This window comes from Ambystoma mexicanum, chromosome 13 (assembly GCF_040938575.1).
Source record: "Ambystoma mexicanum isolate Mex_15411 chromosome 13, UKY_AmexF1_1, whole genome shotgun sequence".
In the NCBI taxonomy this organism is placed as follows: Eukaryota; Metazoa; Chordata; class Amphibia; order Caudata; family Ambystomatidae; genus Ambystoma; species Ambystoma mexicanum.
This window is the reverse complement of record NC_090938.1, coordinates 310,945,739-310,960,672: the sequence shown is the minus strand read 5'-3', so window position 1 is coordinate 310,960,672 and position 14,934 is coordinate 310,945,739.

Below are 14,934 nucleotides of genomic sequence, written 5' to 3'. Positions count from 1 at the left end.
GTCAAGCACTGGCATGACCAAAAGGCTAACATGGTTGAGTTTACTCAGGACCAGCTAGTTCTCATTATGATTCCAACAAGGCAGAGGGCCTTGCAAGACAAATGGATGGGACCCTTCAAAGTTGTGGGTAAACTTGGAGAGGTCAACTGTCTGGTGGACTTGGGCAACCCCAAGGAGACTCCAACAGTCTTCCACACCAACAGACTAAAAGCGTATGTCTCCAGACCTGATGTAGGAGCTTTGCTTCTAGCATCATCAGAGGAAGAAGAAGAGAGTGAAGCTCTTCCTGATCTCCTCAGAGGCTTAACTTTAGATGAAAAGATTGAAGGCGTAAATCTCTCTTCAAATCTGACACCTGAGCAACAGGAAGAGTGCAAATTTATGTTGAATCAGTTTGCCTCTCTGTTCTCCCTTTCACCAGGCTTGACCCCTTGGGGACAGCATGACATACTCACTAGTGACTGTCTGCCAGTCAAAAGCAGAGGATATCGAATGTCAGAATATGTAAGAACCCACATCAAAGGTGAGGTCAACAAGATGCTTGATCTCGGGGTAATAGAGCCCTCTACTAGTCCATGGTCTAGCCCAGTTGTGTTAGTACCAAAGGCAGGATCTAAAGAACTTAGATTCTGTGTGGATTACAGAGCTCTTAATGCAGTCACTAAGACTGATGCCCACCATTTGCCTAGGACAGATGAGTTGGTGGATAGACTTGGTGCAGCCAAGTTCCTCAGCACATTTGACTTGATGTCAGGCTATTGGCAAATAGCCCTGACAGACCATGCCAAGGAGAAAACTGCATTTTCTAACCCAGTTGGCTTATACCAGTTTAAGGTTATGCCTTTTGGATTGAAAAATGCACCTGCTATGTTTCAAAGGATGGTAAACCAGGTTCTGAATAGGATGGAGGACTTCTGCATGGCATACTTGGATGACATAGCAGTGTTCAGCAATTCCTGGGAGAACATGTGGACCACCTAAGATATGTTTTGAAGGCTCTTGGAAAGGCCAATCAGACCATAAAGGCAAGTAAATACCAGATTGGACAGAGTAAAGTGGTCTACCTTGGGCATGAGGTAGGAGGTGGAGAAATAAGGCCTTTGCCCAGTAAGATTGAAGCTGTGCAAAATTGGACAACAGCTACTACTCAGACCCAGGTGAGAGCCTTCTTAGGTCTCACTGGGTATTACAGGAATTTCATTGAGAACTATGGGTCCATAGCTTCTCCACTGAATGTCATCTCCTCTCCTAAATTCCCTAAAAGGGTTAGATGGAATGAGGAATGCAATCAGGCCTTTGAAACCCCGAAAAAGGCTCTTTGCCAAGCCCCAGTACTCAGAGCTCCTATCACCAAACTTTCATTGTGCAAACAGATGCTTCAAATGTAGGAATAGGTGCAGTCCTCAGTCAAATGGATGGGAAACGTAGGGAGCACCCCATTTGCTTCATCAGCAGAAAGCTGAAGGATCCTGAGACAAGGTGGGCAACAATCGAAGGAGAATGCTTTGCTATTGTGTGGGCCCTGAAGAAGTTTAGGCCATACTTGTATGGTTCTACTTTTGTCATTCAGACTGACCACCAACCCTTGAGATGGTTAATGCAAATGAAAGGGGAAAATCCAAAACTATTGAGATGGTCAGTCTGCCTTCAAGGGTTTGATTTCACCATTGAGCACAGGTCAGGGTGTCATCATCAAAATGCTGATGGACTCTCTAGGATGTATGTCGTCGACTAGAGGTATGAGGTTCATCCAGGAGTGGATTAAATCCTCCTGTCCCTTAGTCTGGGGCGTGCGAGTGTTAGGGAGAATTCTCTCTTTAGGCTGAATTTCCTAACCTAGTGAGTCCCCCAGCAGCTTTGCTGGATTTCTGGAGTTTGTTTTTTTCCTCCTGCCAAGAGTGAGACTCTTTTTTCCTCCCACTCTTGGACATGATTATGGTATTCCTTTGACTGGTAATGTGTTTTATGGGCTATGGGGTCCTTTACTCCATAGGGTCTCATGTGTTTTTCCTATGTGTGTTACACAGCACCCTCCGTGCAGTAACACAGGGGTGTCATAGTGACACTCCACCATAGACTCCATACCCTGGGACTGACTACTGTCTCCCAGGGCATGTAAAGTCACCATTGGCTTTACTAGTCCCAAATTATTAACAGAAACCAGTACAAACCATTATATTGTGGACGTACTGGTCGGGGCAATTCGATTGCCCCGGGGTCTGTTTTTCGAGGGGGCACGTCTCCATCCCCCCTGATCGAGTTTTGGCTGGTGGCAGTGGAAACTACTTTTTATATTCGGAAGCAAATATTTTCCTATGGGATTTTCCCATTGTTCGAGGCTACCAACTTTAATTATTTAATTCTCATAGCCTCGAACATACCGCCGGTTTATTTAATTAATATTAATTCACTGGTTGGTATTTTTTGCCAAGACTCGATTCTAAAATGGTGTTTGTGTTCTCTTCTGTGACTCCAACCCAAGTCGAGCCCTTTGTTCCACTTTTTGGCGGGCTTCTCCACAGAAGCCTCCAAAAGTGGTGCCACTCTGTCTGGGTACCACATGGGGTGTCAGAGGGGGTTTAGGCACCCTGGACTGAGTTACCTTGGTAACTCAAGTCGCACTCTTGTGTGATTGGGCTCACCACTTAGCATGTTTGAGTGACAGCTAGGCTGAGTGAATGGGGGTTTTCTGCATAAAAGCAGGGCTTTGGGGACTGGAACTTCAGAAGTCGCCACAGGACCTGACAATCCGACGAGGTAGAAGCTGAGCCAACCTACCATGACGACACCACCGGTGGAGCCCTGCAGAACCGACTCGCCACTTCCCGACGACAGAGAAGATCTCCCGGCTGGAGAGGCTTCTTCCCCTGACTGGTGGGCACAACCAGTTTACCTTCCTTTCTTCGCACCCCAGCCCGGTTTGTGGTCGAACTGCCCGTGCCAAGCACCCTGGCAGCCGGATAGCCACTCACCACTGAACTGCGAATCACTGGACTGCTCCTTGTACCTGAGAAACTCTGCGGCTGGTTTCTTCCCTGGCAGTGCAACTGACTCCTGTCTTCCTCCACGACGAGATCCCCTTTTCCCCTGGATGAAGCACCGACTTGCATTCGCTGCCAGGAACAACTGCCCCCGCTGGAGCGTTCTCACCACTTTAAGGTACCGTGTCCGCCAGGCCTCCCTTTCTAAAGATTGCTACAAGGTAATAATAACCCCTTAACATTCTGGACTGGGCTTGCCGCCTTGACCCTCTAACTGGTCCCTTTCTTTGGTCCAACTCCTTTTTGAACCTTTACAAGACTCTTGTGCACTGCAACCTTGTGACCTTGGACATATTTCGTTTGGATCCTATGAAAGTGGATCCGTCCTCTTGAACTCTAACTTCACGGTTCTACTTTGCCTTTCCCTCTTGTTATGTTCTGATAAAAGTGTTGGGATCTGTTTCAACTTGTTCTCTGCTCTTCTCTCCCTTTTTAAAATGAATTATTAGAGTGCCATCTACGTTAAGCACTCACCGCTGTCTGAAAATAAGTGGGGCTTTACTTAAGACTTGTCTATTGCTCTTTTAAGGGAGTGTACATCTTTTAGTGACCGTGTTCTTGAATTGCTTATTATTAGTGCCTGTGTGTTTTTCTAGATGTGGTTTTAAATAAATAATTATATCTCTTTTACACCAAGCCCTGGTCAGTGTTTACTTGTTCTACTGTGTTCTCTTGACCTATTGTGAATACTCTGTATGCTGCCTAACTCTTCTTGAGGGAAGTCTGACTGCTCAGCCACAGCTACCAAGTGAATAGTGAATCTGTGTGGTACAGACTGCTACCAAGTGGGTTTACTGCCAAACACCTGTAGTCCTAAATCTTTTGCAGTGGTCCCAGAGGGAACTGCACAGGTTTCTGCCTAACACTCACGTGTGAGCTTGTTTATCTTGTAAGAGTTCCAGAACAGTTTGATGGTTGGACGAGTGCAGGCTGGGTGACTGTTGCTCTCCCTCTTACCTAATAAACCATTGTCAAACGTATACCTTGTCTGGTTCATACCTCTTATCAGGCAGCACGGCAGCACAGCAAGAGCAGCATTTTGCAGGAGACTGCAATCTTTTCAGCTGCAGCCACAGCAGGACAGAGGGGCCAGGTGGAGGAGTGGCTGGAGGAGTTCAACAATTACATGAAGGTTGTTAGGCAGAAACCTGTGCAGTTCCCTTTAGGAACACTGCAAAAGATTTAGGACTACAGGTGTTAGCAGTAAACCCACTTGGTAGCAGTCTGTACCACCCAGATTTACTTGGTAGCTGTGTCTGAGCAGTCAGACTTCCCTCAAGAAGAGTTAGGCAGTATGCAAAGTATACACAATAGGCACTCAGATACAATAGCACAAGCAAACACTTGACCAGAGCTTTGGTATCAAGGTATATCATTATTTATTTAAAAACACACTTATTGAAACACTCCAGCACTATTATTGTAAATCACTCTAAACACAGTTACTATTATTATATATACATCCCTTATTCCTTATCAGACAAGTCTTAGTTAACACCACTTATTTCCGGACAGAGGTGAGCTCTTAACTATAGATGGCACTCCAATAAGTTAACGAAAAAGGGAGGGGAAAAAGGCAGAATGTAGGAAGATACACCACTCTAATACTTTGGAACACTTAGCAAGGCAGAAAAGACAAAAGTTACTGGTGAGCCAAAGTCCATCGGCCTGCCCCACTATTAGAGAGAACAGAGCACAAATTCGCCCAAGATCACACAATTACAATAGGCTTTCAAAGTCTTGCAGGGAGTTCAGAAAGGGTTTAGAGAGGCTCAGAAAAATTTAGCCAAGGTGTCCCAGGCTAACCCAGGTTCGAAAGCCGGGGTCTAAATCTACCCCGTACAGTCGGTTGCAAGGGAAGCCAGGCGGAACACGGTACCTTAGGTGGAAAGGATCCTCCAGCGGGGGCAGTTGTTCCTGGCAGCGGGTGCAAGTTGCAGCGTCATCCAGAAGAAGAGATCTCGACGTGGAGGAAAGAGGAAGGTCGTTGCACTGCCAGGGAAGAAACCGGCCGTGGAGTTTTCCGGTTAAAGGTACTACCCTTTGATTCGCGGTAGGGGTGAAACGTGGTATCCCGGTTGCCGGTGTGCTTGGCACAGGCAAGGCGGCCACGAGATGCTCCAGGAAGCGAAAAAGGAAGCAGACTGGTTATCCCCACCAGTCGAAGGAAAAAGACTCTCCGGGCTGGAGATCTCCTCTGTCGTGGGGAAAAGTGGTGAGACGGTTCAGCAGGGCTCCACCGGTGGTGTCGTCGTAGCAGGTCGGCTCAGCTTCTCCCTCGTCGGATTCTTAGGTCCTGTGGCGACTTCTCAAGTTCCAGTCCCCAAAGCCCTGCTTTTATGCAGAAAACCCCCATTCACTCAGCCTAGCTGTCACTCAAACATGCTAAGTGGTGAGCCGGCGGCTCACCCCTTGGGCCAATCAGGACGGAGTGCGACTTGAGTTGCCTAGGCAACTCAGTCCAGGGTGCCTAAATCCCCCTCCACCCCTCCTAATTACCCAAGACAGAGTGGCACCACTTTGGAGGGCTTTTGTGGAGAAGCCCGCCAAAAAGTGGAACAAAGGGCTCAACTTGGGTTGGAGTCACAGAAGCGAACACAACCGCCATTTTAGAACCGAGTTCTGGCAAAAAATACCAACCGGAGAATTAATATTAAATAAATAAACCGGCGGTATGTTCGAGGCTATAGGAATTAAATAATTAAAGTTGGTAAACTCGAACAATGGGAAATCCCATAGAGATATATTCGCGGTCGAATATAAAAAGTAGTATCCACTGCCACCAGCCAAAACTCGATCAGGGGGGACGGAGACGTGCCCCCTCGACTAACAGACCCCGGGGCAATCGAATTGCCCCGGCCAGTACGTCCACAATATGATGGTTTGTACTGGTTCTGTTCAGAATTTGATACTAGTATAGTCAATGGTGACTTTACATGCCCTGGGAGACAGTAGTCAGTCCCAGGGTATGGAGTCTATGTTGGGGGGGCGTCACTATGACACCCCTGTGTTACTGTACTGAGGGTGCTGTGTAACACACATCACAAAAACACATGAAGCCCTATGGAGTAAAAGACCCCATAGCCATTAAGCACATCTAGAGTCAAAGAAACACACTCAAATCATGCCCAAGAGTGAGGGTAAAAGAGTCTCACTCTTGGCAGGAGAAAAAAATAAACTCCAAAAATCCATCAAAGCTGCTGGGGGACTCACTAGGTTAGGAAATTCAGCCTAAACAGAGAATTCTCCCTAACAAAGGTGCTCACGGATGATGATCCAACAATGCTCCTGGCAAGATTCACAAACATCGTGGGGAGAGAGGTCAAGGGGATCCTCAAGATGATCCCGCCACAGGAGAGAGCGACATAAGAGGATGGCAATCGTTGCACTCAACAAAAAGCTACTACTCACTGATCCGAACAAGGATTTTGAAAGGTATTTGCTCAACAAACGTCAGCAGCTACCTCAGGAAAATTATAGGAGACCTCCTCATCAGATTGCAAAAGATGAGTTTGTACTGCGACTTTGCAAACTTCACGGATGAGGAGGCAATACCAGGGGGCTTGAAATTAATATTGGATAACAAGGAGCTGAAAGCAGCTCCTGGGTATCCAGCACTATCCAGTGGCCAGGAGCTATAAACTTGGGAACGAGGAGCTAGTACATAGCGTTCCTCAAATCTAACAGCACAGCACAGCACTACTGCACAGGTAACATTTTTTTTTGATGCAGCACCACCACATGGGTGTGGTGCATTGCTATATGTGTTGCCAGAGTAACATGGACATATAAGTAAAGACAGGCTATTCAGTCAAAAACGATTTTTACATATAAGATGCAAATCTATTTTTACAGTTAAAAGCACACATGTGCACATTCAAAATGCACACTATTTTTCACCTGAAATGCCTATGTTGCAAGAGACACATTTGAAAATTAATAACTAACCTTATTAATAACTAACCTGACTAATAAAACTTCATTTAACATAACCCACTAATAAAAATGTGTCTCCACTGCAGAATTAGGCCTACTCTGAAAGTGAACTTTTAAACGCACATTCATTTTTTTTCTCTGCTGCTCTGTCCACATAACTACAGGAAGCAAAGAGCTCGAAGGAACAGGAAATCAGTTTGTTACAATTGCCACTGTGCAAGAAGAACCATTGTTAAAAGTAGGAGGATAGAACATGATTGATTCTGATTGGAGCAGCGTCATAGCAAGTATCATGCTAGAGGCTGTGATTAGAACTTTGCTGGAGAAGCTTGGGGGGAGGGGGAGGACAATGGAGATCTTGCAGAGCTGGGAGAAGGACCTGTTTCCTGGCTGGGGCATTCCTGCTGCAAAAGCTGAGAGTTCCAGGCAATAACCCCGGTTTGAGAACGGCAGACGCTTGTTCTCAGTGGGGTTTATTTTCAAGGGAGCCAAATTCAGAAAGAGAATAGCCGAAGAAAACTCATGCTGAACAGATAAGGTAATTATAGAAGCGAGTGGGAGCTGTGCGAAAGTGTGCGAAACTGTTCAGTCAGTGTATTAAAGGGAGTCTCAGTCTCTTATCAGCATATTTAATGTTACCAATTGAATATATTCTCGCAGCTCTCTGTTCATTTTATCACAAATAATGTTGTACCATTTCATTTATTTCTGTAAAAAAAGTTAAACTGTGTTTAAAGGAAATTTCTATAATACAAAAACATTTGAAAACAGATAGCTAGTGTGTATTATTTCTCTCTTTCATTTTGCATGGGGAAAGGTTTAAACGTGGGGAGATTTTTAAACAGTGTAATTGTCATTTTAAGGCAGATGTGTGCATGATTCTATTCAGTATGGACAGTTGTGAGTGACTGTTTGTAGCATAGCCTGTTGGAGGTACATGAGTCAACGGGAAGAGAGACTCTCTGGACATAGTTCCCTACCGTATATAAGGTAGTGGAAATTACCACAAAAATACCACAATAGCCCATGGTGGCACACAACACTAACACTGAAAATGTGGTATCCCTAAAATGTAGGCCTGAGGTCTCTCTAGTGATCACGAACAATCTAGATAAAAAACAAGGGATGTTCGATATTGGGGCCACAAATAAACCAACCACTATACCAACCAACCACGCAAACTACCGCGCACATCATCTAAATAGGTCTGAATTCTGAAATAATGCAATGTATTATTGTCATGTGTGACCCAATATGAATACAGAGAGTGATTATTGCTAAAGGTATTTTGGCGGTAAGAAAATACCACAAAGCCCCAAATATCCACAAAATACCCAACATATTTATGGTGCGTTGCAGGCCGGGAAAGTGATCATAGAGTACCTACTGGGTGTGGCAAGCGTGTCTCACACTGCCATTTGCACAATAAAGGGAACCCATTTTATAATAGCAGTGTGCCACTAAAAAAGAATTTCAGAATGTCACAAAGGGAAACCACATTTTCAGACCTAGTGCAATATTTAGAGGCAAAGTTGTTTGCACATGGGACGTGGTCGTCGAACAGCACCTTAGAATGGCGTGACCGCATTCAGGGTAAGGTGCAGAAAGAAAAACTAGACAATATTTTTGCAGAAGGCAGCATAATTCAGGTCTGCCTTACAAGATTATTGAATGCAGCCGATAAAAGCGCAGAGAAAGACTGTTTAATACGGCTATGCGGCAAAATATGGTTTATTTTGAATAAGTCCCTGCGAATGCAGGAAAATGATACCCAGCTAATTAACAGGTTAAAGACTGAATTAGATGGGGCAAGTAAAAATCAGGAAATGTTAAGAGCAGAATTGGATGTTTGCCAAAAAGACATGCAATTAAAATGCAGAGATTTTGATGCTCAGTTATCCAAAAGCAAGAAACAGTTTGAGGATAGTGAGCAAGAATTGGTACACTTAAAAGCCTTAGTGGACCACATTAGACAGGATAAAGATGAGGTTGTTTCAGAAATGCAGATTTTACAAAAAGAACATTGTGAAAAAGAATGTGATCTCCAGAGTGCAGAACAAGAAATGATTAAAATGATTCAAGAAAGAGACAAGAGAAATAAAGAGTTCAATGAATGCCAAATGCAAATGTGCGACATGCAGGAGGTGATTAATAAGATGAGTGATGAAAACAACTATTTGCAAAATGAAGCAAACAGACTCCTTAAAAAGTGTAAGGACTTAGAACAGCAAATGTGCATTCCCAGGTCCCAGGAGAGGCGGCAGGGTACCACATTCAATGGAGTGGAGGTGAATTTTAGTTCTGCCCAAAGAGCTAGTGCTCCAGTGACTGGGCCAGTGACTGAACTTGGTTGCAGCGCCCTTGGGGTATTTGATACTCCCATTGGGGGCAGCCACCAATCTCATACACCTGAAAACAGGATTGAATCACAAAATAGTGCAATTCCATGCATTGCAACAAGTAGCCCCATAAAAATAATGAAATCCATTAAAGCCCTGATCAAACCATTTAAAAAGGGAGGTGAATGCTGCATTGAGGATCACTTAGAAGCGGTGCATGACATTTTTAAAGCACTCCAGATACCTAAGGAACAGTACAGACAATATTTTCATTTAACTTTAGATGCCCCGATGGCCAGCATCATAAGGGGATTAAATGAACAGCAGAATATGACCTGGGTCGAGTTTGAAAAAGAAATTAGGCGTCATTTTTCTCCTTTTCAGTCATTGCAGGAGGCAAAGAAAGTCGCTTACACAATTACTGCTGGACCTAATACATCCCCTCGCCAATTTTTACAAGACTTAAAAAGAGAATTTTCTCGCTTTGATGTATCTTTTGACCCAAATTCCAATGAGTTTAAAACTGCATACTTCTATGGGCTACAGAAAGACATCATATCCCAATTGGTCCGTGAATGTGACCGTGACAAGTCCCTTGAATGGATTGTACATCAAAGCACAAAACTATATGAGGTACTCTATTGTCAGGGTAGAGAAAGTGATTAAATGAAAGATACTAGACCTAAATCTAAAGAACCCTCAGCCACAGTAATGGCAATCAGGTCAGCCAAAATGTCCCTTGAGTGCTCAAAGCCAAGGTAAAAATAATGTGACACCTGAACAAAGGGGTAATCAACAAAGATCGCCATTTCCTGTACCAATGTTCCAATCACATGATCCTAGTAATAGGGAGAGCTACGTCAGCCCTAGGTATTTAGGGGACAGACCCCGGGTAGGATATCGGCCTGATATGGCAGGTATGAACAATAACCAGAGACAAAATCAAGATCAAAGAAATGATGGTCCCTACCAGTCATTGGGGACACAGCAGATTTGATCCCAACACCATGATATATGGTAATCAGGATAGACCCCGATATGTGGATCGATTTACTGATAATGGAAATCAACATAGGGGCCAGTACCCACAATCTGAGAGACAGGACATGAGGCAAAACATGAACTACAATCCACGTCAGTACAATGATTCCCCACCGGGGGACTATAATCAAAGGATGGGTGCAACCCGCTCCCCTCCACAAATGAATCAAGAGTTCAGAAACCATCCCAACCGACATCAATCACCTGAGAGGTATCAGAATAGATCCAATCAGGGGGAAAACAACCAATATCGACCTAGGCCACAGAAAGAGGATTCTAGAGAGATGGAAAGGTTCCAGTGCCTTGAGGCCCAAGTGAAAATGTTAGCTGAGCAAATAGGAAAGCTCTATACAGCGCAAAAACAACCTTCCAAAGAGGGGGCTGATGGCCATAGCAATGGCCGGGGGGCTTCCGAAAAGTGACTAAGTACTCATGATAACTGCAGTGCCAAAATGACAGATTGCTCTGATATAATTTTGCATAACGACTCTGAGATGCCTAATGAATTAAAAATGAAAGTGCCAGTAAATGAACTTGTGACAGAAAGTGCAAATACTTCTAAAAAAGAGGTACGGTTTAACCTAGAGCTAAATAAAACAGTAAAGATTTGCACAAATGAAAAAGAAACATTAGGAATTCCAAAAGAACAAAGGGACAGATTTAAGAAAAATGACACATGCATGGGGAATACCAGTGAACAGGGAGTAAGTGGGGATGCTATAGCTCCTTCCCTGGCCAAACCAAACAATGACCAAACACAGGCAGAAAAAGGAAATACTCAAAAGGAGGGTACAAGTCAATCACCTGAAGAATTCTTTGAGCCACATATTTTTGAAGAGGCTGAAAAGGCTGGTATCACACTAAATGATCACAAATGCACAGAATTAAAAAATGACAAATTGCTGAATGATGTTGTTACACATGTTCAGTTGGAAGGTTGTAGTGTGGTCTCTGATGTTACCCAGATGGATGGGCGAACAGTGGCCACACTCCAAAAAACCTCTGATCATGGAGAAATGAATAAAGTCTCTCGCGCAGAAATGGGTAAAAAGGAGGGAAAAATGTCTTTCCATTTACCAATGTGCTTAGCCAAAAGTGAAAAAGGCCTGAGAAAGGTGAGCCCTGAAATCAGTAAGAATTCACACTTCTTTTGTGTATTAGAGGAAGTTGAGGACAGATATTATGCACCCATCACTGTAGAAGAAAAATGCCACACCTTTGTTATGATTGACACTGGCGCACAGGCCACAATTATGTCCAAGGAGCTGGTAAAGAGTATCAATGAAGGGAGACCCCCAAAGAGTCAGATCACAGTGAAGGAAAATCAAGGTCCAGTGCATAACTTTAATGGGGAGGAGGTGCCCATCATAGGTGCAACTGAGGTTGACATAAAAATAGGAAAGCACAGAATGAAACAAGAGGTATTGATCACATCTATTTGTGAAATTCCATTTCTGATGGGGACAGATTGCCTGAAAAGATTGTCTCCTCTCATAGATGGGGTGAATGGAGGGCTGTGGTCCTTAACCAAAAAACCATTGAGGCCTAAGAAACTAAAATCACAAAACAGCAACATAAATGAATGTCACACCGTTGCCAAAACAAATGATGCTGTGGAGGTATATCTCCAGAATAGTTGCATACCTAGTGTCACTGTTATATTAATGTGTCAAGACAAAATGCAGAGCGACAATGAAAAACTACCTGTACAAATATACTTGGACCCAAGGAAAAATTGGCAGACTGCCATAGATGAACACACATTACGTTTTTATTTAAAAGAGAAAACATGCAAACAGAATATTGCTCCTAAAACTTTAGCGCTTGGACATGAAAGGAGTTTCATTAATGAGAAATTGTTGCAAAAAATAATGGAGAGGGAAGAAATCCCGAAATTTAGGATTAAAAACCAATATGTTTCTGGGTTGGACAGTCCAGACTTTGAAAACCGAATTGCAGGCAGGTGCATGCTTAAAATTAGCATTGGGCAGAAAACAATTTACCATAATGTATGGATAGTGAGTGGAGCACAAAATGAATTTTACATGGGCAATGACATCATGCACAGAATGTGTATGGTGTTAGATTTCCTTAATCAAATAATATGGTCACGCCTAGGTGGTCCGGCACCTGAATTTGAAGACAAAAGAAGGGCTTATCATTGTGCACAACTGGTTCCTTATGCAATCGAATTACAAATGAGGAAATATACTATTATTCCTGCATTTACAAAACAGTTTGCAATAACACTGAAATGCAAAAATGGACAGCAGATGAAAGACTCTGATGCATTTGTATGCCTGAATGAATCCATAAAACAGCATGGCCTGTATTATGAATACACTCCATTGGTAGATATTGGTGAAGGATCTGTAAAAATTATGGTAAATAATAAAGGTTGTCAGGATATTCATTTAGAGGAAAACTCCCCATTAGGAATGGCCATACAAAAATCACATTATACGGCAGATTTAAATAACATGGTGATTGGAAATATCCCTGAAAAGTATGTAGATGCCAAGGGTGAGTTGCCAAAACACCTGGACTCTCAGCCCAAAGGAATATTTAAAATTCATTCAGTGTATCCTTATGATTCAAATGAGACAGTGTGCTGCCATCAAGAGGATTGCATAATATTTAATTTAAATGAAAATGAAACAGAAAATCAGCCCATTGAAGTGGAAGCTGATATGCCAAAATATTTAAAAGTGGCAGCTTTACAAAAAGACACAGCCATACAGTTAGAGGAAAGCGCCGAGATTCCCTTACCAGAAGATTTTCCAGAATTTTCTAAAATGGTAGAAGAGCAGATCTCCTTACCAGATGCGTGTGACAGCAATGAGGATAGGGACAATCTGAGGGAGATATTTATGGAGTTTAAGGATGTATTTGCAAAAGACGCTTATGATTGTGGTTTAACTGATTTACATGTGGCCACACTACCAGAAGGGTGTAGCAGAAGTCCAGTGTTTGTACGCCAGTATAGACTACCACTGGCATGTTTAGAATCATTGGCAGAGATTATTAAAAATTTGGAATCGCGGGGAATCATCAGGCCCATTCATAGCACATCCAATACACCTATTTTAGGTGTGTTAAAGCCAAATGGTCAATGGCGGCTATGTGCAGACTTGAGAGAGTTAAATAAAAGAGTACCAGTATCTAGATGGCCACTGCCATTCATTGATCAGGGCCTAGCTCAGGTACATGGTTCAAAAGTATTTACCACATTAGATCTCACCTCTGGAAATTGGTGCGTGCCATTGGCAGAGGAGATACAACATTTATTTTCCTTTACATTTGACAGGACTCAATACGCCTGGCTTAGAGCTCCGTTCGGGTACATCAATAGTGGGAGTGAATTTGGCATATTTTTGAGAAAGGCCATGCCGGATGCAGCGGAAAGAGGAACAATAGTTTACGTGGACGATGTCCTGATAAAAAATGAAAGCCTGAAAAGCCATTTTGATGAAATAAGATATGTGCTTGGCCAATTGCAGAAAGCAGGCGCCAAAGTATCTTTGCAAAAAGCACAATGGTGCAAGAAAAAAGTGAACTTTCTAGGGCATGAAGTGACTGAACATGGGCTAAATCCACAAAAGAAGAAAATAGAGGCCATACAAAGATTAAAAGATCCTAAATATGTGAAAGGAGTAAAAAGTTTATTAGGGATGACAGGCTATAACAGAAAGTTCATTGAAAATTATGCAGTCTGATGCAGTGGCTAAATTAAAGGAATGTCTTGTAAAGGCACATGTTTAGCATATCCCATAAAGGACAGGGATTTCTTTATAAAAATAGGTTTTTCTGAACATTGTATGTCAGCAGTGTTATCACAAAAACACGATTCGAATCACAAAACCATCGCCTATGCAAGTTAGGCATTTTCCCAAGTTGAAATTAAATTTAATGAATGTGAAAAGGCCCTATTAACAACTGTGTGGGCGCTACAACATTTACGCCCCATTGTTCAGGGAGAAAAGGTGATTATTGAAACAAATCATCAACCTTTGCAATTTTTTGAGAGTAAAAGAATTAGATCAGGTAATCTAGCGCAGTCCAGAATCACTTCATGGACGCTGGCATTACAAGGTTTTCCTGTAGAAGTAAGATATGGACAAAATAAAAAGAACCCAATTGCTCAAGGGTTAGCAGACTTACATGACTGCGCAGCTGAACAAATACCAAATGAAATGGAAGTGGAAACTAGTTTGCAGGAATTTGAACAATCACCACACAAAGCTTTTGATGAAAAAACATGCAAGGATTTGCCAACTGTATATGTGGATGGTTGTGCTTTTCACATTGAAAATGACAGTAATAAACAATTAGTGGCAGGAATAGGAAATGTCTGGTTGAAATGTGAAGGCGTCCCCAGTATACGGATGAGGATTGGAGATAGGAGCAGTCAGGTGGCGGAATTGGCAGCCATTTATAAAGCAATTACTACTGCAGTTGATAAAAAGTTCAGTGAAATTGTCCTAGTGACTGATTCTGACTATGCACGGAATAGCTTTGTGGAGTATTTGCCTGGTTGGAAAGCAAGAGGCATGGTTACATACAACAAAAAGCCACTT